The sequence below is a fragment of the Balaenoptera physalus genome (assembly GCF_965194825.1).
Source record: "Balaenoptera physalus genome assembly, chromosome: 21".
NCBI classification, from domain to species: domain Eukaryota; kingdom Metazoa; phylum Chordata; class Mammalia; order Artiodactyla; family Balaenopteridae; genus Balaenoptera; species Balaenoptera physalus.
In genome coordinates, this window is record NC_138902.1 from 41,155,504 (window position 1) to 41,182,461 (window position 26,958).

The window sequence follows — 26,958 nt, forward strand, 5'->3', positions numbered from 1 at the left end:
CCCATGTCATGTTGTAGGCAGAATTAAGAAATTTTCTAATATCATTAAACAGAACTGTACTTAAGCCAATATCAAGAATTTCAACACACTTAATAGTGTAAAAACATAGAAATCATTACTTATTTTTGTGAATATTAACAAAATGCTGAAAAAATAGTATAAATAGTTAAAGTTTGGAATTGATTCTACGTTAGACATAGTAATATATTTGTCCACATAACCAAGAATTACTTAAGGCTTTACACATATATTTATACAAAATATATATAACACAAAAATGTATATAAACACAAAATGCTTATTATACTTTTTTGTGTTTAGGCTTTTATATTAATGATATCATTCTGCATGCATCCTTTGGCAACTTGCTTAATTTCCTAAATGTTATTTTTTATATTTACAATATGAAACATTATTCTTTAATTTGCATACACTTTTAACTCAAAGTATTCAATTTCATGGAGAATCCAGACCCCTGAACATGTCTCCTTGTACACATGAATGAACGTTTCTCCCACTGATGCTTCTAACACGCCATGTAGCAATGCCCTTCTTCAATTTAGATGTCATCTTGGGCAGAACCCACAATTTTTTATTAATTTCAGTTCTGTCTTTTAGAGAGTTACTATTCACTTTCAAGTGTGATAGAAGAAATTTTCACATATTGAGGTATACAGAAGTCATTCTGGCTTGAACTTCATGTTAATGAGAATGCCCTGTCTCCTGGCCTGTTTATGACACACTGTTCAACAGCTTTAACCATTAAAGAAAAGAATACATTTAAAAATCAAATGGAGTAACTGTGATTCAGGGATTCAAAATGGAGCCCGGTGGCCATTGCGGAGGTGGTTTCAGACACATTCCCGCATCCCTGGGAACTTGAATTTTCTGAACTGTATCAAACTAAAGGATACCCTCAGCCATTTTCAAAACAATATCTACTAGCAGGTGCCAGCTGCAACCCTATGGTCACAAGGTCTCCCCTTGTAACTATGCAACCATTTCAGACCCCAACCAATTCTTGCTTAACAAACACCCTTACTTCTTGCCAGTCCCAATCCTGATTTTTGTTTGACAAATGATTTTTGTACCTTTGCTGTTTTTGCCTATGGAAGCTTTCCCTATTTTGTAGTCCTGCAGGACACAAAGTGTTTCTTGAATCGGTGTCTCCTAGTCCTCAGTTTGGCTCAAATGAAACTCTTCTATTTCTATTATAGATTGTTTATTGATTATTTGCATCTACTCGTGTTACAATTTCAGCCGCTCTAAATTAAAACTTGGATCCCACATCAAACCCAATCATTCTCCACTCACCTGCCCCAGACGCCTGTGATGGGAGGGAGATTTAATATATTCAGCGTCCCTTTCTTGACTTCCTCCTTCTCCTCTGTCTCCTGACTCCTTCAAATCAAGGCACACAAAGATGGCATGAGAGGTAAGGACTTATCCAGAGGATCTGCACTTCTTCTTTGACTGGAAGTGCCTCTATCACGGCAGTTTTATGGGTAGGTTGCAGGACCTTTCCTCTGCCATAAGCAGTGCTCTCTCTGACATCATGTGCAAGCAAGAGCTCTTCCTGTGTTGGCGGAGGGGGTGTGTGTGAAACAGCTCCTGCCTCGGCACCTTCCTGTGGGGAAGCCATGAGTAAGCCCACTGCATTTACCCCCAGGGAACGCGGCTGCTAGCCGTGACAAATGCCTCAAGGGCAGTCTCCGCACTGTACTGTCCCATTCAATATCCTGTCCTTAAAAGATAACTGGCTTAATAACAAAATTCACTGCTGATACTATCTCTATCCTCCTTAAGATACTGCAAAGGCTTGTGTAGGCTCTGACATCTATTACCCTGTCCCCATTTCTGGCATGTTACTCTTCTATAGTACTTTTTAATCATCTTGTTTTTATGCCCCCCTAAATGAGTCACTATTAATATAGAGGTGGTGTTTATATAGCCTTTTCTTGTTAGATCTGCCCACAAATGTATCACTTTTTTTACTCACAATTGCTTCTTGAATTCAATCTTTTTTTTCTGGGTTCAGTTTCCCTGTTTCTAAAATATATTTTAATTAATAGTTCTTTGATGAGGCTCTGTTAATAGCAAATTCTTTAAGTCTTTTCTTTTTCCTTTTTTTAATCCTTTCACTTGAATTTTAGTTTATATGGGTTTATAGAATTCTATGTTAAGTGATGTTTTGCCTCAGAATTTCCTCAGCATGCCTTATTAAGGAAGAAGTCTGCTGTCAGTGCAATTATACTACTCATAAACTTATTTTTTCTGTGTTATTTTACAATGCTGTTATGTTTTTGCCTAGATGCTTATACTTCTTCCTTTTTTTTTTTTTTGCTAAGGATACATTGAGCTAATTTGAATCTGAGAAATTATTTATTTCAACATACCAGACAAAAATCAGCCACTACATGAGATATTTTTGTCCAGCTCTTTTGTCTATATGTCTGGAAATCCAGTAAGACGTACAGTAGTTCCCTCTTATCCACGGGGGATACTTTCCAAGACTCCCAGTGGATGCTGGAAGCCATGGATATACCAAACCATGAATGCCTGAAGCTGTGGATATATATGTATGTATGTATTATATATATATGTGTGTGTGTGTATATATATGTAATGTTTTTCCTATACATACATACCTATGATAAAGTTCATAAATTAGGCACAGTAATAGATTAACAATAATAATAAAATAGAGCAATTATAACAATATACTGAAATAAAAGTTTCGTGAACGTGGTCTCTCTTTCTCAAAATACCTTATTGTACAAATTTAATGCCTTTTCCATCTTAACTAAGCACTTATCACACAACACTGTGGTGCAACAAACAACAGCAAAACCAGCACAAATTTCTTTATCCTTCTTCACAATTTCATGGATAAAAGATACATCCTTACTGTAGATCTCAGCAACCTCAGCATACGAGTTCTTTTCTTTCCTCATTAAGTCGAGAACTTTCACCTTTTCACGTAAAGGAAGCACTTCATGGCTTCTCTTTGGCAGATCCAAATGGCCAGCATCACTCCTCTTGTGCTTTGGGGCCACTATTAAGTAAAACAAGGGTCACTTGAACACGAGCACTGTGATATTGACAGGAAATCGGATAACCCAGTGGCTACTAAGTGACTAATGGACATGATATGCTGGGCAAAGGGATAATTCACATCCCTGGCAGGACTGAGTGGAATGCACAAAATTTCATTATGCTATGCAAAAAGGGTACAGCTTACGAATTGCTTATTTTCATAATTTTCCATTTAACATTTTCAGACTGCAATTGACCACAGATATCTGAAACTGCAGAAAGTGAAACTGTAGACAAGGGATACTATGGACAAGGGGAGACTACTGTATTGAATTATCTTCTTTTCTTACACATCTCAATCATTATGCAACATTCTTAGCTATTTCCTCTCTCTGTCTACAAATTCCGAATTCACTAATTCGCTCATTAAATGTGTCTCATCGGCTACTTAGCTAATTTATTTTTCTTTCTGCTTCGGTGGCTATTTTATTCTATTTGTGAAACTTATTCCATTTTTCAAAGCTGCCTGTTCTTTTTGCCTAGTGTCTTGACCTTAAATTTCACAAAAATGTAAACGATACTATGATCATAATTGTGCTGCTTATAATGCCTGATGATTCTTGGTCTAATTGTGCTGCTTATAATGATCTAATTGTGCTGCTTATAACGCCTGATGATTCTTGCTTGTGGAAATTCATTCTTGCATATGATTTGTAATTTTTTTATGTGTAGCCTGAAATCTGCATAATGCACACTAATTATTATTTTTTAAAGTTTATAATTTTATTATTTTTTTAACATCTTTAAAAAATTTTTTTTTATACAGCAGGTTCTTATTAGTTATCCATTTTATACATATTAGTGTATATATGTCAATCTATTTCTTTAACATCTTTATTGGAGTACAATTGCTTTACAATGGTGTGTTAGTTTCTGCTATATAACAAAGTGAATCAGCTATATGTATACATATATCCCCATATCCCCTTCCTCTTGCGTCTCCCACCCACCCTCCCTATCCCACCCCTCTAGGTGGTCACAAAGCACCAAGCTGATCTCCCTGTGCTATGCAGCTGCTTCCCATTAGCTATCTATTTTACATTTGGTAGTGTATATATGTCAATGCTACTCTTTCACTTCATCCCAGTATACACTACCCCTCCCCATATCCTCAAGTCCATTCCCTACGTCTGTGTCTTTATTCCTGTCCTGCCCCTAGGTTCTTCAGAACCTTTTTTTTTTTTTTAGATTCCATATGTATGTGTTAGCATACGGTATTTCTTTTTCTCTTTCTGACTTACTTCACTCTGTATGAGGGACTCTAGGTCCATCCACCTCACTACAAATAACTCAATTTCATTTCCTTTTATGGCTGAGTAATATTCCATTGTATATATGTGCCAGATCTTCTTCATACGTTCATCTGTCGATGGACACTTAGGTTGCTTCCATGTCCTGGCTATTGTAAATAGAGCTGCGATGAACATTGTGGTACATGACTCTTTTTGAATTATGGTTTTCTCAGGGTATATGCCCAGTAGTGGGATTGCTGGGTCATATGGTAGTTCTATCTTTAGTGTTTTAAGGAACCTCCATACTGTTCTCCATAGTGGCTGTATCAATTTACATTCCCACCAACAGGGCAAGAGGGTTCCCTTGTCTCCACACCCTCTCCAGCATTTACTGTTTGTAGACTTTTTGATGATGGCCATTCTGACTGGTGTGAGGTGATACCTCATTGCAGTTTTGATTTGCATTTCTCTAATGATTAGTGATGTTGAGCATCCTTTCATGTGTTTGTTGGCAATCTGTATATCTTCTTTGGAGAAATGTCTGTTTAGGTCTTCTGCCCATTTTTGGATTGGGTTGTTTTTTTGATATTGAGCTAATGCACAGTAATTGTTATAGTTTTTCCCCATGAGAATCCCTCCTCTCCTGCTTGGTGAGAGTATCCCACCCAAGCCATTTGCCTTTGTTTCTTTGTAGCTGCAGAAGCTCCATCAACTTGTTTTAATTTGGGTAACTTTTGCACCTTGAGATATTTCAGCACACAAATATGGTATAAATTTCTAATTTCCATATGAAGTGCAAGTTTAAGCTTTCATATATTTATGAGAAACTTTTTGGTTGGTCAGATTTTAGGCAGAGAAAGACATTTATTCTTCCTGTGCCAAAAGCTGATTTTTTTCCCCTGGTCCAGTGAGATTTACTCCTTTAAGATTCTGGCTCTGGAGGTATCTCTCAGTTCACACCCTGTCACGTGGAGACTCAGGTCCTCACCACTCCTCCTGTGTGGGCACCAACCCCAAAGACCCCTGGTGACCCATCACATCTACACGGCAGTGACCACACCTGCTTATGGCCTCAGTTTGTTTATTAAGGGTTTCTTCTTTATTTCTAGTATTTGATGATGTTCCTTTCTTGTAAGCTCAGCTATGCATTTAAAACAATGTTTACTACATATCACACTTCTTTTCCTCTGTAGTAAGAGGAATTTCAATTTACATTAGTATATATTTTTTTTACAAGACCTGGAGCTTTACTTTAACTGATTTCAGTAACAATAGTTATTATAATAGATAGGAAGATTGCTTTTAAAGCCAATCCTTGGATACAGTTTCTCCACAGAACAGGAGCGGAGCGATTCTCACAGATAAAAACTATAACAATAGCTGTATATTATGCAAATTTTAAGCTACACATTATAAAATTACAAACCACAGGCTGGAATGAACTCCCATGAGCAAGAATCAGCCCTCATAATAAACAGCAAGACCAGACCACGCAGCACTCACAGCATGTTTCACAGTGATAATTTTTTTCTTAACCACACTATATCTTCATTTCCTCAAATGTAACATGAAGAAATGATTGTTCCTACCTGTTAGGGATTTCCAATGGATTGTGTGTGTTAATGTACTTTATTAGTCAGTCAAGGTTATGCTGGAATAACATACCAACCGAAATCCCAGTGACTTGGCAGGAAAACATATTTCTTGCTCACATCAAGTCTGACATGCATTACTGGAAATCTCTTCTACTTGTTAACTTAAGAAACAAGACTATCTTCCTCTTGTAATGCTTCTTTGTCATCACAAGCGTATGTTCACAGGGCTTCGAATGTCCTCTTAGCAGAGGATGAGAAGGGTGGACAAAGTACACTGGCTTGTAACTGCCTCAGCCCAGAAGCAACACACTTCAGGTCCGGGCAGTCTATTGACCAGAACAGCCACTTGGGCTCAACTGAAGTGGTGTAAAGGCTGGAAAACATGGAGAAACCCCTGAAATATTTGATGAACACTAACTGTCTTTACCACAAATATATAAAGGTTTTAAAGGTTTTATAATAGGATCTTGCCCATATTAAACACTCAGTATATATTAGCTTTTATTATTATTACAAATAGCGCTGCGATTAATATGTTTACATGTAAATCTCTGTCACAGGTTATCTCATAAAGATTCCTGGAAGAACACATACTATGTTAAAAGGTATAGGTATTTGTGGGCTTTTTATAAAGGTTGTCAAATTCATTTTAAAAATGAGGTTGTTAAAATTTTTCACAAGCATTTGTATGTCGATTTCATCAGATAAATGACAAAAATAAAGATGTTTCTGCAACTTGCCGGTGGATTTTCAAATCAACTTTCTAATCTTCCTTTATTTCATTAGCTTAACAAATTACATTTTCTCCTAATTTGCATTTATTTAATTACTTTTGTGAGGTTGAATATTTTTCAGTATTTATACTGGTCATTAGATAATGATCTAGAGAAAATTATCTGCTTGTAACCTACGCCCATGTATCTATTCACGGTTTCAGTTTTTCTCTCACCAATTGGTAATGGCTTTTTTTTTTAAACACCTTTATTGGAGTATAATTGCTTTACAATGGTGTGTTAGTTTTTGCTGTATAACAAAGTGAATCAGCTATACGTGGACATATATCCCCATATCCCCTCCCTCTTGCGTCTCCCACCCACCCTCCCTATCCCACCCCTCTAGGTGGTCACAAAGCACCGAGCTGATCTCCCTGTGCTATGCGGCTGCTTCCCACTAGCTATCTATTTTACATTTGGTAGTGTATATATGTTCATGCCACTCTCTCACTTCATCCCAGCTTACCCTTTCCCCTCCCCGTGTCCTCAAGTCCATTCTCTACTTCTGGGTCTTTATTCCTGTCCTGCACCTAGGTTCTTCAGAACCTTTTTTTTTTTTTTTTTTAGATTCCATATATATGCATTAGCATGCGGTATTTGTTTTTCTCTTTCTGAGTTACTTCACTCTATATGACAGTCTCTAGGTCCATCCATCTCACTACAAATAACTCAATTTCGTTTCTTTTTATGGCTGAGTAATATTCCATTGTATGTATGTGCCACATCTTTATCCATTCATCTGTCGATGGACACTTAGGTTGCTTCCATGTCCAGGCTATTGTAAATAGAGCTGCATCGAACATTGTGGTGCATGACTCTTTTTGAATTATGGTTTTCTCAGGGTATATGCTCAGTAGTGGAATTGCTGGGTTGTATGGTAGTTCTATTTTTAATTATTTAAGAAACCTTCATACTGTTCTCCATAGTGGCTGTATCAGTTTACATTCCCACCAACAGTGCAAGAGGGTTCCATTTTCTCCACACCCTCTCCAGCATTTATTGTTTGTAGATTTTTTGATGATGGCTATTCTGACTGGTGTGAGGTGATACCTCATCGTAGTTTTGATTTGCATTTCTCTAATGATTAGGGATGTTGAACATCCTTTTGTGTGTTTGTTGGCAATCTGTATATCTTCTCTGGGGAAATGTCTATTTAGATCTTCTGCCCATTTTTGGATTGGGTTGTTTGTTTTTTTGATATTGAGCTGCATGTGCTACTTGTATATTTTGGAGATTAATCCTTTTTCAGTTGCTTCATTTGCAAATATTTTCTCCATTCTGAGGGTTGTCTTTTTGTCTGCTTTATGGTTTCCTTTGCTGTGGAAAAGCTTTTAAGTTTCATTAGGTCCCATCTGTTTATTTCTGTTTTTATTTCCATTTCTATGGGAGGTGGGTCAAAAAGGATCTTGCTGTGATTTATGTCATACACTGTTCTGCCTATGTTTTCCTCCAAGAGTTTGATAGTGTCTGGCCTTACATTTAGGTCTTTAATCCATTTTGACTTTACTTTTTTTGTACAGTGTTAGGGAGTGTTCTAATTTCATTCTTTTACATGCAGCTGTCCAGTTTTCCCAGCACCACTTATTGAAGACGCTGTCTTTTCTCCATTGTATATTCTTGCCTCCTGTATCAAAGATAAAGTGACCATATGTGCGTGGGTTTATCTCTGGGCTTTCTATCCTGATCCATTGATCTATATTACTGTTTTTGTGCCAGTATCATAGTGTCTTGATTACTGTAGCTTTGTAGTATAGTCTGAAGTCCAAGAGACTGATTCCTCCTGCTCCATTTTTCTTTCTCGAGATTGCTTTGGCTCTTCGGGGTCTTTTGTGTTTCCATACAAATTGTGAAATTTTTTGTTTTAGTCCTGTGAAAAATGCCATTGGCAGTTTGATAGGGATTGCACTGAATCTTTGGTTGCTTTGGGTAGTATAGTCATTTTCACAATGTTGATTCTTCCAATCCAAGAACATGGTATATTTCTCCATCTGTTTGAAACACCTTTAATTTCCTTCATCAGTGTCTTCTAGTTTTCTGCATACAGGTCTTTTGTCTCCTTAGGTAGGCTTATTCCCAGGTATTTCATTCTTTTTTTGCAATGGTAAATGGGAGTGTTTCCATAATTTCTCTTTCAGATTATTCATCATTAGTGTATAGGAATGCAAGAGATTTCTGTGCATTAATTATGCATCCTGCTACTTTACCAAATTCATTGATTAGCTCTAGCAGTTTTCTGGTAGCATCTTTAGGATTCTCTATGTATAGTAACATGTCATCTGCAAAGTGACAGCTTTAATTCTTCTCTTCTGATTTGGATTCCTTTTATTTCTTTTTCTTCTCTGACTGCTGTGGCTAAAACTTCCAAAACTATGTTGAATAATAGTGGTGAGGGTAGACAACCTAGTCTTGTTCCTGATCTTAGAGGAAATGGTTTCAGTTTTTCACCTCTGAGAATGATGTTGGCTGTGGGTTTGCCATATATGGCCTTTATTAGGTTGAGGTAAGTTTCCTCTATGCCTACTTTCTGGAGGGTTTTTATCATAAATGGGTGTTGAATTTTGATGAAAGCTTCTTCTGCATCTATTGAGATGATCATATGGTTTTTCTCCTTCAATTTGTTAATATGGTGTATCACAGTGACTGATTTGCATATATTGAAGAATCCTTGCATTCCTGGGGTAAACCCCACTTGATCATGGTGTCTGATCCTTTTAACGTGCTGTTGGATTCTGTTTGCTAGGATTTTGTTGAGGATTTTTGTATCTATGTTCATCAGTGATATAGGCCTGTAGTTTTCTTTTTTCGTGATATCTTTCTCTGGTTTTGGTATCAGGGTGATGTTGGCCTCGAAGAATGAGTTTGGGAGTGTTCCTCCCTCTGCTATATTTTGGAAGAGTTTGAGAAGGATAGGTGTTAGCTCTCTTCTAAATGTTTGATAGAATTCGCCTGTGAAGCCATCTGGTCCTGGGCTTTTGTTTGTTGGAAGATTTTTAATCACACTTTCAATTTCAGTGCTTGTGATTGGTGTTTATATTTTCTGTTTCTTCCTGGTTCAGTAATGGAAGCTTGTGCTTTTGTAAGAATTTGTCCATTTCTTCCAGGTTGTCCATTTTATTGGCATACAGTTGCTTGTAGTAATCTCTCATGGTCTTTGGATTTCTGAAGTGACAGTTGTTACTTCTCCTTATTCATTTCTAATTCTATTGATTTGAGTCTTCTCTCTTTTTTTCTTGATGAGTCTGGCTAATAGTTTATTAATTTTATTTATCTTCTCAAAGAACCAGCTTTTAGTTTTATTGATCTTTGCTATCATTTCCTTCATTTCTTTTTCATTTATTTCTGATCTGATCTTTATGATTTCTTTCCTTCTGCTAACTTTGGGGTATTTTTGTTCTACTTTCTCTAATTGCTTTAGGAGTAAGGTTACGTTGTTTATTTGAGATGTTTCTTGAGGTAGGATTGTATTGCTATAAACTTCCCTCTTAGAACTGCTTTTGCTGTATCCCATAGATTTTGGGTCATCCTCTTTTCATTGTCATTTGTTTCTGGGTATCTTTTGATTTCCTCTTTGATTTCTTCAGTGATCTCTTCGTTATTTAGTAGTGTTTGGTTAGCCTCCATGTGTTTCTATTTTTTACAGATTTTTTTTCCTGTAATTGATATCTAGTCTCATACCATTGTGGTCAGAAAAGATACTTGATATGATTTCAATTTTCTAAAATTTACCAAGGCTTGATTTGTGACCCAAGATATGATCTATCCTGGAGAATGTTCCATGAGCACTTGAAAAGAAAGTGTATTCTGTTGCTTTTGGATGGACTGTCTTATAAATATCAATTAAGTCCATCATGTCTAATGTGTCATTTAAAGCTGTGTTTCCTTATCTATTTTCATTTTGGATGATGGGTCCATTGGTGAAAGTGGGGTGTTAAAGTCCCCTACTATGATTGTGTTACTGTCGATTTTCCCTTTTATGGCTGTTAGCATTTGCTTTATGTATTGATGTGCTCCTATGTTGGGTGCATAAAGATTTACATTTGTTATATCTTCTTCTGAGTTGATCCCTGGATCATTATGTGGTGTCCTTTTTTGTCTCTTGTAATAGTCTTTATTTTAAAGTCTGTCTTGTCTGATATGAGAATTGCTACTCCAGATTTCTTTTGATTTCCATGTGTGTGGAATATCTATTTCCATCCCCTCACTTTCAGTCTGTATGTGTCCCTAGGTCTGAAGTGGGTCTCTTGTAGACAGCATATATACGGGTCTTATTTTTGCATCCATCAGCCAGGCTATGTCTTTTGTTTGGAGCATTTAATCCATTCACATTTAAGGTAGTTATTGATATGTCTGTTCCTATTACCAGTTTCTTAATTGTTTTGGGTTTGTTATTGTAGGACTTTTCCTTCTCTTGTGTTTCCTGCCTAGAGAAGTTCCTTTAGCATTTGTTGTAAAGCTGATTTGGTGGTGCTGAATTCTCTTAGCTTTTGCTTGTCTATAAAGGTTTTAATTTCTCCATCGAACCTGAATGAGATCCTTGCTGGGTAGAGTAATCTTAATTGTAGGTTTTACCCTTTCCTCACTTTAAATATGTCCCGCCATTCCCTTTTGGCTTGCAGAGTTACTGCTGAATGATCAGCTGTTAACCTTATGGGGATTCCTCATATGTTATTTCTTGCTTTTCCCTTGCTGCTTTTAATATTTTTTCTTTGTATTTAATTTTTGATATTTTGATTAATATGTGTCTTGGCGTGTTTCTCCTTGGATTTATCCTGTATGGGACTCTCTGTGCTTCCTGGACTTGATTTCGTTTCCCATATTAGGGAATTTTTCAACTATTATCTCTTCAAATATTTTCTCACTCCCTTTCTTTTGCTCTTCTTCTTCTGGGACCCCTATACTTTGAATGTTGGTGCGTTTAATGTTGTCCCAGAGGTCTCTGAGACTATCCTCAATTCTCTTCATTCTTTCTTCTTTATTCTGCTCTGCAGTAGTTATTTCCACTATTTGGTCTTCCAGGTCCTTATCCATTCTTCTGCCTCAGTTTTTCTGCTATTGATTCCTTCTAGAAAACTTTTAATTTCATTTATTGTGTTGTTCGTTTGTTTGCTCTTTAGTTCTTCTAGGTCCTTGTTAAACGTTTCTTGTATTTTCTCCATTCTTTTTTCACGATTTTGGATCATCTTTACTATCATTACTCTGAATTCTTTTTCAGGTAGACTGCCTATTTCCTCTTCATTTGTTTGCACTGGTGGGTTTTTACCTTGCTCCTTCATCTGCTGTGTGTTTCTCTGTCTTCTCATTTTGCTTAAGTTACTGCATTTGGGGTCTCCTTTTCGCAGGCTGCAGGTTCATAGTTTCCATTGTTTTGGGGGTCTGCCCCCAGTGGCTAAGGTTGGTTTAGTGGGTTGTGTAGGCTTCCTGGTGGAGGGGACTGGTGCCTTTGTTCTGGTGGGCATGACTGCGTTCAGTGGTGTCTGTGAACTTTTTATTATTTTAGGCAGCCTCTCTGCTAATGGGTGGGTGTGTGTTCCTGTCTTGCTAGTGGTTTGGCATGGGTTGTCCAGTACTGTAGTTTGCTGGTCATTGAATGTAGCTGTGTCTTAGCATTGAGATGGAGATCTGTGGGAGAGCTTTTGCCATTTGAAGTTACGTGCAGCTGGGAGGTCTCTGATGGACCAATGTCCTGAACTCGGCTCTCCCACCTCAGAGGCTCAGGCCTGACTTCCGGAAAGAGCACCAAGACCCTGTTAGCCACACGGCTCAGAAGAAAAGGGAGAAAAAAAAAAGAAAGAATGAAAATAGTAAAATAAAATAAAGTAATTAAAATGAAAAAATTTTTTTAATTTTTAAAAATGAAAACGTAACTTTCAAAAAGTCAGAAAGAAAGAAAGAGGAGAACAACCAAACCAAAAAAAAATCCACCAATGATAAGAAGCACTAAAAACTATACTTGAAGAAAAAAAAATACAGACAGAACTCTAGGACAAATGTTAAAAGCAAAGCTATACAGAAAAAAACACACAAACAGCATACACATACACATTCACAAAAAGAGAAAAAGGAAAATAAAAAATATATGTATGTAAAAAAAGGAAGAGAGCAACCAAATCAATAAACAAATCTACCAATGATAATAAGCTCTAAATACTAAACTAAGATAAACATAAAACCAGAAACTAATTAGATGCAGAAAGCAAACCCCAAGTCTACAGTTGTTCCCAAAGTACCCCTCCTCAATTTGGGATGATTCGTTGTCTATTCAGGTATTCCACAGATGCAGGTACATCAAGTTGTTTGTGGAGTTTTAATCCGCTGCCCCTGAGGCTGCTGGGAGAGATTTCCGTTTCTCTTCTTTGTTCGCACAGCTCCTGGGGTCCAGCTTTGGATTTGGCCCCGCCTCTGCGTGTAGGTCGCCTGAGGGCCTCTGTTCTTCGCTCCAACAGGACGGGGTTAAAGCAGCAGTTGATTCGGGGGCTCTGGCTCACTCAGGCCGCGGGGAGGGAGGGGTATGGATGCGGGGCGAGCCTGCGGTGGCAGAGGCCGGCGTGACGTTGCACCAGCCTGAGGCGCGCCGTGCGTTCTCCCGGGGAAGTTGTCCCTGGGTCACTGGACCCTGGCAGTGGCGGGCTGCACAGGCTCCCGGGAGGGGCGGTGTGGAGAGTGACCTGTGCTCGCACACAGGCTTCTTGGTGGCGGCAGCAGCAGCCTTAGCGTTTCATGCCCGTCTCTGGGGTCCACGCTGATAGCTGCGGCTCGCGCCCATCTCTGGAGCTCATTTAGGCAGTGTTCTGAATCCCCTCTCCTCATGCACCGTGAAACAATGGTCTCTTGCCTGTTCGGCAGCTCCAGACTTTTTCCCTGACTCCCTCCCGGCTAGCTGTGGCGCACTAGCCCCTTCAGGCTGTGTTCACGCCACCAACCACAGTCCTCTCCCTGGGATCTGACCTCCAAAGCCCGAGCCTCAGCTCCCAGCCCCCCGCCCGCCCCGGCGGGTGAGCAGACAAGCCTCTCGGGCTGGTGAGTGCTGGTTGGCACCGATCCTCCATGTGGGAATCTCTCCGCTTTGCCCTCTGCACACCTGTTGCTGCGTTCTCCTCCATGGCTCCGAAGCTTCCCCTCTACCATCCCCTGTCTCCACCAGTGAAGGGGCTTCCTAGTGTGTGGAAAGCTTTCCTCCTTCACAGCTCCCTCTCAGAGGGGCAGATACAGTACCTATTCTTTTGTCTGTTTTTTCTTTTTTCTTTTGCCCTACCCAGGTATGTGGGGAGTTTCTTGCCTTTTGGGAAGTCTGAGGTCTTCTGCCAGTGTTTAGTAGGTGTTCTGTAGGAGTTGTTCCACATGTAGATGTATTTCTGATGTATTTGTGGGGAGGAAGGTGACCTCCACGTCCTATTCCTCCGTCATCTTGAAGGTCCCCCCTCCCAATCTGTAATGGTTTTTTATTATCAAAAGTTAATCCTTTTTGCGGATAGGGGTTGAAAATGTTTGTCTTCATGTTACATAGCTCTTTAAACTTTAGTATCTTTGGATATGAAAATGTTCCTATAAATATTTTAAAGAAATATGTCTTTTTATTGTATCAACCCTTATCATAATAAAATGACCCTTGCTTACTCTGGTAAATTCCTTTGCTGGGAAGTCTATGTAATATTTATTAAATTGTAGCTTTTTTAATATTAACATAGCCATGCCTGTTGTTCTTTTATTAAAATTTTTATGATGTATCTTTTTTCCATCCTTCTACATTTCTATATCATTATACTTGAAGTGAATTTCTTGTACACAGAGTATAGTGGAAGCATGTTTACTAATCCACTCTGCTAACCACTGACTTAGAAATTATGTAATTATTGATTTGTTAGAGCTTAAGTCTGACATTTTAATTTTTCTCTTGTTCTTCTCTTTCATTTCTTTCTTTTTCTTGCCTCTTTGTGTTACTCGAACATTTAAAAATCTTATTTTCATTTATCTGTAGGGTGTTTGATTGTAATTCTTTGCAAAGCTTTTTAATTGTTTGCTCTAAGCAGTGTATTATATCCACATAACTTATCCCAGTACACTGGTGTCCTCATTTCACTAGTTTGAATGAAATAGAGACATTTTTCGTCCTCTTAAATTTCTTTACTTTCTTTCATTTATAATATAATTGCTTTAAAACTTTCCTCTGTATACATTTAAAAACATATCAGACATTTTCACTATTTTCACTTCAATTGTCAAACAGAATTTAAATGCTCAAGTGGAGAATAAAAGCCAAACGTATATTCCCATATTTTTGCTTACTGTGTTCTGTCTTTCTTTTTGAAGTATCAAAGTTTGTTTTTTAAATTATTTCTTTTCTGTTTAGAGAATTTCCTTTAGCCATTCTTTAGACTAGGTATGCCTGTGACAAACTGTCTTCGTTTTTCTTTATCTGAGAATGTCTTCAGTGACCTGTCACACTTAATTAATATTTTGACTGACTTTAAGTTTCTGAATTTACGTTAATTTTTCTTTCAGCACTTGAAAAATATTGTACTACTTCTTTCTGACTTCCATGATTTCTGATAAGAAGTTTACTGTCATTCAAACTGGATTTTTCCCAATAAGTTGCCTGCTGTTTTTCTCTGGATATCGTACAGAGCTTTTTTGTGTATTTGACCATTTCAATTCATCAATAAAACAACATTTAATGTTTACCTTCCCATCAGAAGTTAGGTACTATAATAAAAACTGTTTTTTTGTTTTGTTTTGTTTGTTTTTTGTTTGCTACTGGATGAAGTTTATTGTGAAACCTTGAGGAGTTAGGATGGGATGGGCCAAGTGAGAGCAGGGAAAGAATCTGTTTGCAAACACCTTACAATGTATTTAGATAAAATAAATAATTCAAAAGTCATCCAAGATTTATTTCAAGTGTTTATGCTCATTTATTTTAGGGAACTCAATCTGGGAGCTAATCTTCACTCTTAGTAGCATGTATTTCAGTAGATTTTTTCCTCTCTACTTCTCAACACCTAATTCTTACAACTCTTACTAAATACTTAATGCAGAGACTATAGTTACAAACATCCAAATATCTTTTTCCCATTATTACAATTCATAAACTTAACAGAGTGTCCATGGACCTGAATCAGGAAACTGTGCCAACTTGGTTTATTGGATATCACACGGGCTATTTAATTGAACACACCTAGATTCTAATTTCAGCTCTGACACTGACTGAACTAAACAAGCTAATGTCAATCGTTCATTTTCTGCTTCCTCATCTTGAAAATAAATGACCATTCTTTAAAAACTGTGGTAATATAGGGTGCTGTAAGGCATAATGAAGTCACATATATAGTATCTAGCAGAATTACTAGTTGCTGGGTACTGAATTCCCTTTTTTCCATCATGGAATATATAAAGTTTGCCAGCCTTCTAGCTAAGGTACCCTACTTATGGATGTATGTGGTCCTGTTTATGCATCTCTTTCTCAGCCTGAAACACACACACACACACACACACACACACACACACACACACACTTTGAAACTTTAAGTTTTATGGATCTCATTTTTTTGCCTTTAAGAATATTCTAACAATTTTGAATTGTACAAAATGGCCTTCTCAATTTAGAATGTGTAAGTTTTTCACATTCAGATATATCATGGTGCCAATAAAATTTGTATTTTACCCATAATAAGCTACTTAACATTTTCTAAATATGTAATATAATTTTACCAATTCTGTGCCCATTTATCTGTGTTATCCTACCACGATACACTTATTATGTTTATTCAACTACCTTGATTTTAGAAGATAGATTCTTCCCTTACTTATCTGTGTTCTGAAGAGAGTCATAAGAAGAAGTAACCATCCAGTGCTCAGTCGATGTCAGGAAAACCATGGATTAGAGAACCATATCTGAGTATAAGAACTTCACCCTCATCAAGGCACATTTCCTCTCTTTAAAGTAGGGGGATCTGGCAACAGGTGCCTGACTGGGTTTCAGAGCCGCCACCAGTTCACTGCCCTCATGGAATGCAGTGCTGCCTTGTGACAATAGCAGCTGAACACCCAGGGGAATGACAGCCCAAGAAGCAGAAACAAACAGACTGAGCTTAGGCCCTTAGAGCAACCAGTAGAGCCACAGCTATAGCACATTTATTTACTACTTCCTTGAACTGTACCTTTCTTTGTTCCTATCAGTAGCCCTTTAAAATGTAATAGTTATTTAATACTTCAAGCAATCCTTCCAAAGACTATTCTTCAAATGTAGTTAAATGTCACATCATCTACAAATCTTCTCTGACTTCATAACCCACCCATTCACTGAAACAGATCTAACATGTTGATAATCACTTTTGCCTGTCTGGTAAAATATATAACCATATGAGAAATACAAATATCCTGTTTGTTGAATTTATAACATTTGAACTAGTGTCAGTAAAATATCTACTCTTGAATAGGGGGTTAAAGGAATTCTTTTGAGCTAAATCTGCTACATTCTTCTTGTAACATAACTACATTCTCTTAAATTACCTTTTTGCTATGTGCTGAATAAGGTTCTTTCTCTCATCATGCAATTAGCTTCACTTTTGATTCAACTTTGACATTGATAAAAGAGTCATGATTTGGGATTTCAAATTCTCAGTCTTTTTCCACGCTGCATATATTTAGAGGATTTTTATGTCATCAGTTCTCTTAACTCCCTTTATGTTGATGATATTTAAACACTGAAGAAATAGTTAAGAAAGCACTAGTTTTAGAATCTCTATTGTATAAAATTACTATCTACTGTAGGCCATTGCCTTCCATAAAGAAAAAACTTCCTTTAATAAGAACAATAAGTAACTTGCAAGCTGGTAAGGCCATTTTTCAACTAAGTAAATCAGGACAATGGAAATAAATTCTTACATGGTTGGTGAAGTATATTGTTTACAGTAAGACAGATGCTTTCTCAAACTTATTTTAAAAAAAAGAGAGAGGCAACCTTTTTTTGTTCCTATTGATGGGTTTGTCCAACCATAAAAGATGTATTTCCTTGTACTAACCATTTCATTCTGCTGATTATTACCAACACAGTGAACTGGTAAATGCAAATTCTAATTTGAATATTTTTGAGAGCAAATTAAAAACAAAGTTTGAGAGTTTTTTAGGTCATTAAAATAAAATGCAAAATACAGCTTGTAAAAAAACTTCATTAACCAAAACATATAAAAATATCATATACAGGTTAAGACCTTCAAGATGGCAGAGGAGTAAGACGTGGAGATCACCTTCAATTCAGCACCACGAAACCAGACAATGAATCATCCCAAAATTGAGGCGGTGGACTTTCGGAGCAACTGTAGACTTGGGGTTTGCTTTCTGCATCTAATTTCTTTCTGGTTTTATGGTTATCTTACTTTAGTATTTAGAGTTTACTATCATTGGTAGATTATTGATTTGGTTGCTCTCTTTTTTTTTAATATATCGATATATATATTTTTCCTTTTTCTCTTTTTCTGACTGTGTATCTGTATGTTTTTTTGTGTAATTTTGTCTCTATAGCTTTGCCTTTACATTTGTCCTAGGGTTGTGTCTGCCCGTATTTTTTTTTTTTTTTTAGTATAGTTTTTAGTGCTTCTTATCATTGGTGGATTTGTTTTTTGGTTTGGTTGCTCTCTTTCTTTCTTTTCTTTTAGTACTTATTATTTTTTAAATTTTTAATAATAATTTTTATTTTAATAACTTTATTTTATTTTATTTTATTTTCTTTCTTTTATTCTCCCTTTTATTCTGAGCAGTGTGGATGACAGGATCTTGGTGCTCTGGCAGGGTGTCAGACCAGTGCCTCTGATGTGGGAGAGCCAAGTCCAGGATATTGGTCCACCAGAGACCTCCCAGCTCCACGTAATATCAAAAGGCAACAATCTCCCAGAGATCTCCATGTCAATGCCAAGACCCAGCTCCACTCAATGACCAGCAAGCTACGGGGCTGGACACCCTATGCCAACCACTATCAAGACAGGAACACAACCCGACCCAGTAGCAGAAAGGCTGCCTAAAATCATAATAAGGTCACAGACACCACTGGACACAGACCTGCTCAACAGAAAAACAATATCCAGCGCCATCCACCAGAACACAGGCACTAGTCGCCTCCACCAGGAAGCCTACACAACCCACTGAACCAACCTTAGCCACTGGGGAGAGACCCCAAAAACAACGGAAACTACGAACCTGCAGCCTGCAAAAAGGAGACCCCAAACGCAGTAAGTTAAGCAAAATGAGAAGACAGAGAAACACACAGCAGATGTAGGAGCAAGGTAAAAACCCACCAGACCAAACAAATGAAGAGGAAATAGGCAGTCTACCTGAAAAAGAATTCAGAGTAATGATAGGAAAGATGATCCAAAATCTTGGCAGTAGAATGGGGAAAATACAAGAAACGTTTAACAAGGACCTAGAAGAACTAAAGAGCAAACAAACAATGATGAACAACACAATAAATGAAATTAAAAACTCTCTAGAAGGAATCAATAGCAGAATAACTGAGGCAGAAGAAGGGATAAGTGACCTGGAAGATAAAATAGTGGAAATAGCTACTGCAGAGCAGAATAAAGAAAAAAGAATGAAGAGAATTGAGTACAGTCTCAGAGACCTGTTGGACAACATTAAACAAACCAACATTCGAATTACAGGGGTCCCAGAAGAAGAAGAGCAAAAGAAAGGGAGTGAGAAAATATTTGAAGAGATTATAGTTGAAAACTTCCCTAATATGGGAAAGGAAATAATCAAGTCCAGGAAGCGCAGAGAGTCCGATACAGGATAAATCCAAGGAGAAACACGCCAAGACACATACTAATCAAACTAACAAAAATGAAATACAAAGAAGAAATATTAAAAGCAGCAAGGGAAAGACAACAAATAACATACAAAGGAATCCCCATAAGGTTAACAGCTGATCATTCAGCAGAAACTCTGCAAGCCAGAAGGGAGTGGCAGGACATATTTAAAGTGATGAAAGAGAAAAACTTACAACCAAGATTACTCTACCCAGCAAGGATCTCATTCAGATTTGACGGTGAAATTAAATCTTTTTCAGACAAGCAAAAGCTAAGAGAATTCAGCACCACAAAACCAGCTCTAAAATAAATGCTAAAGGAACTTCTCTAGGTAGGAAACACAAGAGAATGAACAGAACTACAATAACAAACCCAAAACAATTAAGAAACTGGTAATATGAACATACAAATCGATAACTACCTTAATTGTAAATGGATTAAATGCTCTAACCAAAAGACATAGACTCGTGAATGGATACAAGAACAAGAGCCGTATATATGCTGTGTAAAAGAGACCCACTACAGACGTAGTGACACATACATACTGAAAGTGAGGGGATGGAAAAAGATATTCCATGCAAATGGAAATCAAAACAAAGCTGGAGTAGCAATTCTCATATCAGACAAGATAGACTTAAAGACTATTACAAGAGACAAAGAAGGACACTACATAATGATAAAGGGATCAACCCAAGAAGAAGATACAACTATTGTAAATGTTTATGCACCCAAAATAGGAGCAGCTCAACACATAAAGCAAATGCTAACAGCCATAAAAGGGGGAAATAGACAGGAACATAATAATAGTAGGGGACTTTAACACCCCACTTTCACCAATGGACAGATCATCCAAAATGAAAATAAATAAGGAAACACAAGCTTTAAATGATACATTAAACAAGATGGACTTAATTCATATTTATAGGACATTCAATCCAAAAACAACACAATACACTTTCTTCTCAAGTGCTCATGGAACATTCTCCAGGGTAGATCATATCTTGGGTCACAAATCAAGCCTTGCTAAATTTAAGAAAATTGAAATCATACGAAGTATCTTTTCTGACCACAACGTTATGAGACTAGATATCAATTACAGGAAAAAGAATCTGTAAAAAATACAAACACATGGAGGCTAAACAATACACTACTAAATAACCAAGAGATCACTGAAGAAATCAAAGAGGAAATCAAAAAATACCTAGAAACAAATGATAATAAAAACAGGACCACCCAAAACCTATGGGATGCAGCAAAAGCAGTTCTAAGAGGGAAGCTTATAGCAATACAATTCTACCTCAAGAAACAAGAAACGTCTCAAATAAACAACGTAACCTTACACATAAAGTAATTAGAGAATGAAGAAGAAAAAAACCCCAAAGTTAGCAGAAGGAAAGAAATCATAAAGATTAGAAGAGAAATAAATGAAAAAGAAATGAAGAAAACAATAGCAAAGATCAATAAAACTAAAAGTTGGTTCTTTTAGAAGATAAACAAAATTGATAAACCATTAGCCAGATTCATCAAGAAAAAAAGAGAGAAGACTCAAATCAATAGAATTAGAAATGAAAAAGGAGAAGTAACAACTGACACTGCAGAAATACAAAGGATCATGAGAGATTACTACAAGCAACTATATGCCAATAAAATGGGCAACCTGGAAGAAATGGACAAATTCTAGAAACGCAAAACCTTCCATGTCTGAATGAGGAAGAAATAGAAAATATAAATAGACCAATCACAAGCACTGAAATTGAAAGTGTGATTAAAAATTTTCCAACAAACAAAAGCCGAGCACCAGGTAGCTTCACAGGCGAATTCTATCAAACATTTAAAGAAGAGCTAACACCTATCCTTCTCAAACTCCTCCAAAATATAGCAGAGGGAGGAACACTCCCAAACTCACTCTACAATGCCACAATCTCCCGATACCAAAACCAGACAAAGATGTCACAAAGAAAGAAAACTACAGGCCAATATCACTGATGAACATAGATACAAAAATCCTCAACAAAATCCTATCAAACAGAATCCAACAGCACATTAAAAGGATCATACACCATGATCAAGTGGGGTTTATCCCAGGAATGCAAGGACTCTTCAATATATGCAAATCAAGCAATGTGATAAACCATATTAACAAATTGAAGGAGAAAAACCATATGATCATCTCAATAGATGCTGAAAAAGCTTTCATCAAAATTCAACACCCACTTATGATAAAAACCCTCCAGAAAGTAGACATAGAGGGAACTTAACTCAACATAATAAAGGCCATATATGACAAACCCACAGCCAACATCGTTCTCAATGGTGAAAAACTGAAACCATTTCCTCTAAGATCAGGAACAAGACAAGGTTGCCCACTCTTACCACTATTATTCAACATAGTTTTGGAAGTGTTAGCCACAGCAATCAGAGAAGAAAATGAAATAAAAGGAATCCAAATCAGAAAAGAAGAAGTAAAGCTGTCACTGTTTGCAGATGACATGATACTATACAGAGAATCCTAAAGATGCTACCAGAAAACTAACAGACCTAATCAATGAACTTGGTAAAGTAGCAGGATACAAAGTTAATGCACAGAAATCTCTCACATTCCTATACACTAATGATGAAAAATCTGAAAGAGAAATCAAGGAAACACTCCCATTTACCACTGCAACAAAAAGAATAAAATACCTAGGAATAAGCCTACTTAAGGAGACAAAAGTCCTGTATGCAGAAAGCTAGAAGACACTGATGAAAGAAATTAAATATGATATAAACAGATGGAGAGATATACCATGTTCTTGGATTGGAAGAATCAATATTGTAAAAATGACTATACTACTCAAAGCAACCAAAGATTCAATGCAATCCCTATCAAACTACCAATGGCATTTTTCACAGAACTAGAACAAAAAAATTTCACAATTTGTATGGAAACAAAAAAGACCCCGAATAGCCAAAGCAATCTTGAGAAAGAAAAATGGAGCCAGAGGAATCAGGCTCTTGGACTTCAGACTATACTACAAAGCTACAGTAATCAAGACACTATGGTACTGGCACAAAAATAGAAATATAGGTCAATGGAACAGGATAGAAAGCCCAGAGATAAACCCATACACATATGGTCACCTTATCTTTCATAAAGGAGGCAAGAATATACAGTGGAGAAAAGAGAGCCTCTTCAATAAGTGGTGCTGGGAAAACTGGACAGCTACATGTAAACGAATGAAATTAGAACACTCCCTAACACCGTACAAAAAAAATAAATTCAAAATGGATTAAAGACCTAAATGTAAGGCCAGACACTATCAAACTCTTGGAGGAAAACATAGGCAGAACAGTGTATGACATAAATCACAGCAAGATGCTTTTTGATGCACCTCTTAGAGAAATGGAAATAAAAACAAAAATAAACAGATGGGACCTAATGAAACTTAAAAGCTTTTGCACAGCAAAGGAAACCATAAAGCAGACAAAAAGACAACCCTCAGAATGGAGAAAATATCTGCAAATGAAGCAACTGACAAAGGATTAATCTCCAAAATTTACAAGCAGCTCATGCGGCTCAATATCAAAAAACAAACAACCCAATCCAAAAATGGGCAGAAGAGCTACATAGCCATATCTCCAAAGAAGATATACAGATTGCCAACAAACACATGAAAGGATGCTCAACATCACTAATCATTAGAGAAATGCAAATCAAAACTACAGTGAGGTATCACCTCACACCAGTCAGAATGGCCATCATCAAAAAATCTACAAACAAAAAAGGCTGGAGAGGGTGTGGAGAAAAGGGAACCCTCTTGCACTGTTGGTGGGAATGTAAATTGATACAGCCATTATGGAGAACACTATGGAGGTTCCTTTAAAAACTAAAAATAGAACTACCATATGACCCAGCAATCCCACTACTGGACATATACCCTGAGAAAACCATAATTTAAAAAGAGTCATGTACCACAATGTTCATTGCAGCACTATTTACAATAGCCAGGACATGGAAGCAACCTAAGTGTCCATCGACAGATGAACGTATAAAGAAGATCTGGCGCATATATACAATGGAATATTACTCAGCCATAAAAAGAAATGAAATTGAGTTATTTGTAGTGAGATGGATGGACCTAGAGACTGTCATACAGGGTGAAGTAAGTCAGAAAGAGAATAAGAAATACTGCATGTTAACACATATATATGGAATCTAAAAAAAAAAAAAGGTGCTGAAGAACCTAGTGGCAGCATAGGAATAAAGATGCAGATGTAGAGAATGGACTTGAGGACACAGGGAGGGGGAAGGGTAAGCTGGGACGAAGTGAGAGAGCGGCATGGACATATATACACTATCAAATGTAAAATAGATAGCTAGTGGGAAGCAGCCACATAGCACAGGGAGATCAGCTCGGTGCTTTTTGACCACCCAGCATGGGTGAGGTAAGGAGGGTGGGAGTGAAGGAGATGCAAGAGGGAGGGGATATGGGGATATATGAATATGTATAGCTGATTCACTTTGTTATAAAGCAGAAACTAACACACCATTGTAAAGGAATTATACTCCAATAAAGATGTGAAAAATACATATATCATATGCAAAGAGGCACTGGAAATGGAAGGTTGAGAGACTATATTACACAAAAGAAAATGAAATAACTGTAGCTTTTCAGTCTCAGAATGTGTAGCCAGAAGACAGCTACTGAAGTTGGAGGGTGTTAAGAACAGACTGAAAGCATGGCTTCCACCAACAGGCATTTTTATATAATGCCTTTGAATAGTTGTATTCCAACAATCAATATTTTGAAGATTATTCTTCAAGTGTAAAATATAAACATCTAAGAAAAGAAGTCAGCAGAAAATTCAAATATCAATTGAAATTTCTTTTTTTCTGGTAAAATCTTTAGATTATAAAAATGGCATGTTTTATGATTGGAATTCCCCTCTCACAAATTTTCAGATAACATGTTACAGAGCTGACCCTTGAACAACACAGGTTTGAAATACACAGGTCCACTTATACGTGTTTTTTTTTTTTTTAACAGTAAATGCCACAGTACTACACGATCTTTAGATGTGCAACCAAAGATACAGAGGAACCAGATACCCAGGGCTGACTATAAAGTTATACCTGGATTTCAACTGTGCTGAGGGTCAGCACCCCTAACACCTTTGTTGTTCAAGGGTCAACTGTATTTCAAATAGAAACCATCAGGTATAATCAGAGAGGAAACAATGCATCAATATTTCCTTCTAACCCCCAATTAAGATTTTTAACAACAAAATTTAATTTATTTATAGTAATGAATGTGGGTATGGGCAGAGAGTCCACAGATAATTTGATTTAGGAAACCAGTCTTAACCATTCAGAATAATTTGTGTAACTACTACGTACAAATTGCACACTAGATTAATAGGATTTTCGCCTTGCATTTAGAGGGTAGTCTTTAACTGCTGAAATGCAAATAATGTCTTCTTCACAAAGTGGAAGGATATAACGTCACTAATTTATACTGAGATGCACATGTCCCAGAGTCAGTACACCCCTCTTAGGAAAACCAAGTTCATACTTAGAAAGTTGGTGAGCACGTTTCTCCAAAGTAGACTTGCATTTTCTGGGCACTATAGGAGAACCTAGAGAATTAATACTCTGGTGTATCACTTTCTAGGGATCTGAATATTCTTAGAAGCCCAGAAATATTGTCTCACTCATAGACAATTCTGAATACTTAACATTTGTGGATGAAATGTAGTTTTTGAATGTCTATCACCAAGAATTAAAGATATTTTGCAAGTAATGAAGTAGTACAGGCATACCTAAAAGATATTGTGGGTTCAGTTTCAGACTACCACAGGAAAGTGAATATCATAATACAAAAAGCAAGTAATACAAATTTTTTGGGTTCCCAGTGCTTATAAAAGTTATGGTTACACTATACTGTAGTCTATTCAATAGTATTATATCTAAAAAAAACAATGCACATACCTTAATTAAAAAATAATGCTGCTGGGAAATGGCACCAATAGGTTTGCTCGATGCAGTTTTGCCACAAACTTTCAACTTGCAAAAAACACAGTATCTGTGAAGCACAATGAAGAGAAGCACAATAAAATGAGGTATGCTTGTAATTGCAGTATATAAGTGAAATACAATGCTCTATTTTACAGGAGTTGCTACCAATAATGATTAAATATAGTATTCACAGTGATATTTTACTTAAAAGTGAGATATGGTTATTATTTCATCAACATTCCAGATCAAATGAGAAAGCTCCGTGGTCCAGAATGACCCGTTGTCCACTGGAGTCTCGAGGAAGGATTACTAGGGAATGAGATCCTGGTCAAAATAAACCAACTTAGAGTTAAAAGGAGTCAAGCTCTAAAATGGAGGGTAGTGATGGAATCTAGTCGAGGGGAAGGAAGTCAGCCAAGGAAGGTCTGACAATTAGAGTTGCTGCCCCTCCTCCTGTTCTCTCCACTCTATTCCTCTTATCACATTTCAAAATCTTACTTTATTTTCCATCTCTCTTCTCCCTCCACCCATCCTAAGTCTTCTAGGAGTAATAGCGGGAGCCAAACAGAACCTGGTAAAATGCAAATGATTAATAAATATAAAAACAATGTTTAACTTCATTAGCAAACTTGAATAAGTTAATTGTGAGAAAACATTTTTAGAGAATTTTTTAAAAGAAAATAAGATTATAACACAGTTCAAAAGATTGCACTTATGTCTCATTCTGATTTTCAAGGTGGAATAAAACTTCCTAGTAAGTATGAAAATATAGATGACTCAGATTTCAAATTTATTAACGAAAAAAAATTTTATCACGCTGAAAACATACCTGTATTTTACTCTTTTAAAAGTCACCATAGTAAAAAAACAGAAAACAAAACAAGATAAAAAAAACCCAAAAAGATACAGGGGAAACTTTGAGAGGCGTTGGATATGTCTATTCCCTTGATCCTGGTGATGGTATCACTGGTTATTGCATATGTCCAAACTTGTCAAAATGTACACATTAAATATTTGTAGTTCTTTGTATATTGGAGGAAAAACTATGTTATAAACTGGTATCTATTACATAATCCCATTTCTAAAACAAAAAACACTGAACATTTACATGTATATGTGTAAAAATACTACACAAATATACTCCATAGGGTTATTTTGGAGTACTGACATTATGGGTGCATTTTGTCTTTTTTGCTATATGAATTTCTTGATTATTCTACAATGAACATAAATGGTTCACTCAATATATACATAAATTTTAAGAGAATTACATAATTTTTATATGTCAGCAAATAAGAAGTTTAGAGAAGTGATACTGAAGCTGGTCTTAAAGTAGAAGAGCATGTCATTTTGATAAAGAAAAGTAACATAAGGAAATTATGTCTCTAAGATCATTCTATAGCATTGATTTGAATTCTTGAGGTAGGTTGAGAGATCTCTTTATGAAAATTTAATGGCTTTATTACATTATGCCAA

The 26,958-nt window shown here is 36.7% G+C and overlaps 1 protein-coding gene across 1 annotated transcript in view; it reads right to left on the bottom strand.

Annotated features, from left to right (window-relative positions):
* The window catches only part of LOC309651390 (uncharacterized protein), a 797,009-nt gene that overhangs the window by 217,064 nt on the left and 552,987 nt on the right, over nt 1–26,958 (bottom strand). Inside the window, exon 11 of the mRNA XM_082444127.1 lies at nt 1,315–25,549. The gene's annotated coding sequence lies outside the window, so the exon portion shown is untranslated. The remainder of the gene's footprint in view (nt 1–1,314; nt 25,550–26,958) is intronic.